The 5,974-nt window shown below is 53.4% G+C and overlaps 1 long non-coding RNA gene across 1 annotated transcript; it reads left to right on the plus strand.

The window, feature by feature from the left end:
• Window positions 1-2,487: 2,487 nt before the first annotated feature.
• LOC125699710 (uncharacterized) lies at window positions 2,488-5,397 on the plus strand. The gene is made up of 2 exons (XR_007379659.1): window positions 2,488-3,875; window positions 4,495-5,397. It is a non-coding gene; the product is annotated as an uncharacterized LOC125699710 (long non-coding RNA).
• The last annotated feature ends 577 nt before the right edge of the window (window positions 5,398-5,974 follow it).

Here is a 5,974-nt window from a genome sequence, read left to right on the forward strand (position 1 = left end):
GAGGCCACAAGGAAGGATCTGTTCCCTACACTGAGCTCCTGCACAGAAAACAGAGGCTTCTCTTTTTCCAGCTTAATCCCCATGCAAAGTTCATGTCTGCTTCTCCTGGGAGGACAGCACTCATCCTGTGTGCCTTCAGACAGCAGCAGTTATGGGATGACTGCATCGATGTGAAACTCTCCTTTGCTGCCTGGCCCTTGGCTGTGCTGTGTCCAGCAGAAATGCGTTGTGCACCACTGGATGCTGCACTTGATTGCACTCACCATGCTTGTGTCCACGGCTCAAGCATCAACCTGCTGCTTGGATTGCCCACATTGCCCACCTGTGGGTGCCCCCTGACCCCAAAGGAAATCACTGCAGTTCCCTCTGCGCATTGCAACAAGGGACCGTCTCCCGAGCTCAGTAACAGCCCAAGACGTATTGAACTGAAACACGTCTGTTTGTTCAATAAAAATAATGTCTTAGGACAGGCCAAATGCAATTAAATCAGTGCTTCAGGTCTGGGGGACATTCCCATGTAATGAGATTACAGCGATTCGCCATCAGGTCCGGATTTGATGGTGAACTACATGTCAAGGTCCCTTTAACTTCACAATGGAGGGGGTACAAGCCCAAAACACAATCAAGAAAATACAATAAAAATGGCAAAAAAGATTTCTGCTGGAATTATAAACAGCAGCGATCGCAGTGATTTCGTATAATCAAGGCCAGGCGGGGCCCCGTCCGCTGCTGTTATCTCCCCCACTAATCCCCAATGTGTTTCTGATTTGTGCTGCTCAGTCTGCAGGCACCACCCCAGCCCCGTGCTGGGCAGGACAGAGCAAGAGGGGCTGGAAGTCAGCTGTGGTCTGGCCTGGCAATGGTGGGATCAGCGCAGGTGGCAGATATGAAGGGAAAGGGATGGGTGCTGAGCGTGCCCTGGGGCGGTGCAGCTCCTTCACAGAGCCCATGGAGATGATGATGGCATCCCGGCCTGGGGCAGACCTGCTCCAAAATGTCTGTGCATCTCAGCGGGATGCCAGATGGATGCTGGCTGGTGTTTATGTGCGCAGGGTTCTGGCTGCCTGCTGGCCGGCAGTGCCAGGTTAACAGCCCATATCTCAGTTCTTAAGCAATCCAAACAGCTGCCACTCTGCTGCTGGGCTGACATCCCACTCAGCCCTCCGTTTCAGGAGCTCTCAGACAACATAAGCTGAGCAGGGAGTCACCTTCCTTGGGAGGACGAATGTACTCTGGCACCTTGCGTCCCGGGGAGCTGTGTGAGGTGTGGCAGACGGGAGACATGTGCCACCTTTCTGCTGGCAGCTTTCCTGCCAATCCCCCCTGGCTGAGCACAGGCTGCCTCTGCTCACTGTGGCACTGAGTGCCAGGCAGCGCCCTGCTCACCGCCATGCTGTGCTAAATCCCAGTGAGCCGTGTTTGTTCCAGATGTGGCGAAGGGGAAGCTTGAGTGAGAGCTCACCAGCCGTGTTCCTGCTGCTTAGTGAGCACCACCAGCCCAAGCCTGCATGGAAATGCTGTGAGGCTGCAGCTGAGCTCAACCTTCAATCTGCTCAGCACAGCTCTGTTTGCTGCCATGCACCAGGAGAGCCCTTCTGGGACCAGCCCTGCTTCTCAACCTCTTGCCACTGCAATTGTTTTTATCCACTCTGCGTGTTTTATAGACAATCAAAGCGATTGGTGCTTCAATGGGGCTCTGCCTCCTGGAGCTCAGGTGCAGCATTCCTCCACGCTTCTCACAGGAAGAAAGCCATCAAGGCAGGGAAGGACCCAGCAGCCTGGTTCGGGGCTGGGAATGAGGGCAATCCAGTTACTCGGTTCCAGTGGCTTAGAAAAGGATGGGCCATCACACCTGTGTGGCTGTGCGCTACCTGCCGACAAAGGGGGAAAAGCACCAGCCTCCTCACCGAGCCCAATCACACAGCTCAGCCACCTGTGCCACAAAGCATGAGCCACAAAACACCACAAGTGATGCAGCTCAGCTTCTTCAAGCAGTAGCCTGAGTTGTTTCTCCTTTCCCCCTCTCTCTATAAGGTTGGCATTGCCCAGGAGGTTCCAACCAGTACAAGTCTCCATTTCTGCCCATCTTCCCTCTCTCCCAAATGGCTTTTTGCAGCAGAATGAAACTCTGGAGTTCTCTGTGCAGTTCTGATCAGAGGGGCAGGAGAGACCCGTGTCCAGCACTGCCCTGGGGGCTGCACCCAATCACTGCAGGCAGACAAATGGATCAGGTAACCTGAAGTAATGGATGGATTGAGGGGAAGTGTGATTTGTTCACATAAAAACTGCGAGCAATGTCAGCAGCAAAATTCTTTGAGTGAGGCACCCAGCATGGATTATTCAACCACTTCAATGAGCTACCAGGAAAGATAGCGCAAGGCTGAAGGTGCTTCACTGCTGGTTATTTATTTAAGGGTTGTTCTCCTCAAAAGGCTCAGAGCACTCAAGCAGGTGCTTTTGCTGCCTTCCCTGGGAAATCTGTGCTGGTGGTCAGCCTGTGCCTCCCTTTGCTGAGTTGCATCACCTTCATTCTTTGCTGGCCTGGTTTTGATCCACTCCAAACAATATTTCTTCCTCTTCAGTGCTTACACCCTTCAGAGATTCTTAGACAGCTATTATGTCCCCCATTAGTTTTCCCTTGGTCTACCTGTAAGCATTCACCCCTTTTAATCTTCTCCCATCAGCCTGTCCCTCCTGCCCCTCCATCATCTCTGCTGTTCTCCAAATCCCCTCCTGTTTGTCCACATCTTTCTCATTTATGAATCCATGATCTCATTTAGCATTTGATTTCTGCCAAAAATAGAGTTGAGCTTGATTGTTTTCACTGATGACTGAAAGAGGCACGAATTGTTGCTTGGAAAACAGTCCTTGAGACAGCAATATGAAAGGGAAAAAATGAAGGCAGCTCCACCAGGCAGACGAACACACAGATATTATCACGTAGGGCAGCTTTGGCTAGATTGAATCTCAGAAGTGCGTGATGACAGTAATAGCCACCACTATTAGAGTGTTTAGCTTTTAAACAGAAATGTGAGTTATAACTCAGGCCCCAGCATAAATCACAGAGCCATGAAAATCTTACAAATGCATGCCTGCACAATGCACCAATATGAAATTCCACGTCCTTGGTGGAAGCAGCACAATTGCAACTTCCTTTGCGTAGGAAAATGTGTGTGTTTGACTCAGATACAGCAATTTGGCTTCAGGCACATCGCCGGGACCTTCGGCTTGGGAAGTTATCATCTTTTCTTTCTTTTTTTTGAAGGGAACATTATCTGAGTGCTCACCGGTGGGGAAGGGAGGTGCTGAGGGCAGAGGTGGGCTGCAGAACCGCTCTCACCTGCGGTCGAGCAGCTGGCCCGGCCACCCCGAGACGAGGCCGGTAACGAGATTCCGTGATCTGTACGGCCGAACGCCGATCGAGGAGCTCGGTTTGGATCCCAGACTCAATGCTGACGCCTGGCTTCAGTCTGCAAACTGCCATTTCTCGGGGCCGCGCTGAGCGCTCCCGCTGCCCAAGGGCGGCCGCACGGCGGGGCTGCGGGTGGGGCCGCTTCCCCTGGGAAGGGGCTGCTGGCCGGCGGGACCCCGCAGAGGCTACACTGTATCTCAGGGGGATTTCCATTTAAATGCTCCTTGGCAAAGCGCCCTCAGAAAGCTGCTGACGCCTCGTGGAAAGCTTTGGAAAACATGCTAATGAATTAGAAACAAAGCGGCGTCTCTATCGGATCCCAGAGCCGCTGTGCCTCCCTCTCTCGCCGCCCGTCACCTCCCGAGATACGTGCGTGACAAGGGCAGCTTTGTGCCTCCGGGCTCCGCTCCGCGGCCGCGTGTTCCCGCATCTAAAGGCCGTTCTGGTGGGACCTCGGGCAGAGGTGAGGGCTGTGCTGCAGGCTGTGGGGCACCGGGACCCTCCGAGCCCGCAGTTCTGTGGCTGCGTGGGATGGGAGCAGGCAGGGACTTGGAGCTGCAGTGCTGCGGGAGTCCCCTGGGGATCCTCCTGAGATCAGGTACTCTGCACACTGGGAATGTGCTGCAAAACACAGCTCTTCCCTGCCTGTATTCGGGTGTATATCAGGCTGCCCTGAAGATGAGTAGCTCATAAAGTGAGGGATCTCTGCTATTTATCTTTGCTCCTCCCGCAGCTGCTCCAACCCCAACAAACTCACTGAGATGTGTGGGCCTGAGGGCGACCACAGGGGCAAAAACCCTGCACTCCTTGGAGATTTGCTTTGATTTGGTTCTGTTTGTTGCCATGGAATGGAGGGACGTGGTGGGGCTCCATTGCTTCTTGCAGGTACCAGAGATCTTTTGGGTGGAAGTGAAGTCTATCTCTGAACTTCCCCACCAAGCAGCAAAAGTAGAGCTGAAGGTACCAAGCAGCAGATCTCTGCTCCTCAGTGATCGTGCAAGGATATATAGTCCCTCCTCTGTGTGAAACCTAAATAATTCATCGGGGCAGGGATCTAAGGAGAGACTCTTGGGCTTGCACAGGGGCTGCTGGAAATTCTCCTGCCACTCTGGGGAACAGCAATGAAGCGATGAAAGAGGAAGAATGTGAGAAAGAGAGAGAGCATCAATCCTGAGCCCCACTGCTGGGCTTTGGAGCGTTCCCACTTGGCCAGGGGAAAGCGAGCAAACAAACGTAGCAACAACCAGCCGGCACGAAGCAGCCGGGCAGCAGCGGCTGCAGCCCTGAGCTGGCATCAGGCAGTGCACCTCAGCGCTGTGCAGGGTGAGCCCGAGCCCCTGGGCGCTGAGATGGGAGAGGATCCGAGAGGAGGCGGCCCCGCAGCCGCTCACTTCCCCAGTCCTCAATTCCTCCTTTCTCCCGGAGAACCAAGATCAGCACGGCTCCTCGCATTGCTTTGCATCTGAACAAGGGCTTAAATGTCCACACTGACTCAATGCACGCTGGAACACTTCCAGAAAGTCAGCAAATTTGCTCTCCCTCTCCCTTTAAATGCTTTGGCTTCCTGCAGGAAAATGAAATCCATTAACAAGTTCCACCCCGCTCCAAATTCAAGGCTAGAACTGTCAATGCTTTAGGAACGAGCTAAATGGAGGGATTTCCATAACAATCAACAGCTACAGCATTAATCTATAGTCATATTAACCTGGGATGACAAGGACACGTCTGTCTGTTCTCTCTAATGTAATCTACCATTATACTCGGACTCCATTGAAGTCTGCTTTGTAGTATGCATTTGGCTGTGATCAGCTAATCTCTCTGGCTTTAAGCACAGCTTAGAAAAGACAGCGAGGGAGACAGACAGAGCAAAGCGATGAATATGCATGTGTGTGTGCTTAGCATGTGTCTGCCTCTAATGTATGTGCGAGCATGTGCAGCTGCACACAGGAGCTGTGCCGGTGCTGCAGGGCTGCACTGTGCCCGCGTTTTGCGTTTGCAAGGTGTCAAAGTGCACCTAAGGCAGAAATGGGCATTGCACCGTGGTGCTCAGGTTGTGGGGATGTGCATGTAGGTGCAAACCTGATGTGGGACGAACTGGCAAGCTGAGATACGTGAGCGTGCTTTGCTGAGGCTGCATTCAGTCCCACAGCAGCGTGCTTCCCATGTAGCACAGGGATGCTCATTTGCTGTCTGTCCTGGTCGTTTGTGGGATGCTGCTGGCCCACGTCCTGATCCAGTACCTGTGCCACAGTGCCGGGGCTGCTCAATGGGTTGTCCCTGCGGAGACGACAGCCCTGACAGTCCCTTCACTTTCTCTCATTCTGCTGCATTAACCCCTCCTGAAGAGGCACCTTCCCCAAGCGTGCAGCATGCCCTGAGCCTGCTTTGGGATTAGAGGCGATTACAGAGCTGCAGCAGCACGCACCGGGATGCCGCACACCAGAGGAGCTTATGGGGTCAATTCCATTCCCAGCACTGACTCCAGACACATCAGAAGATGCCGTGATATCAGCTCCCACCTTCTGCGAGGAGTCTGTTCCCAGGCAGGGATTAGAGCCTCTG

Source organism: Lagopus muta, chromosome 13, assembly GCF_023343835.1.
Source record: "Lagopus muta isolate bLagMut1 chromosome 13, bLagMut1 primary, whole genome shotgun sequence".
Taxonomy (NCBI): Eukaryota; Metazoa; Chordata; class Aves; order Galliformes; family Phasianidae; genus Lagopus; species Lagopus muta.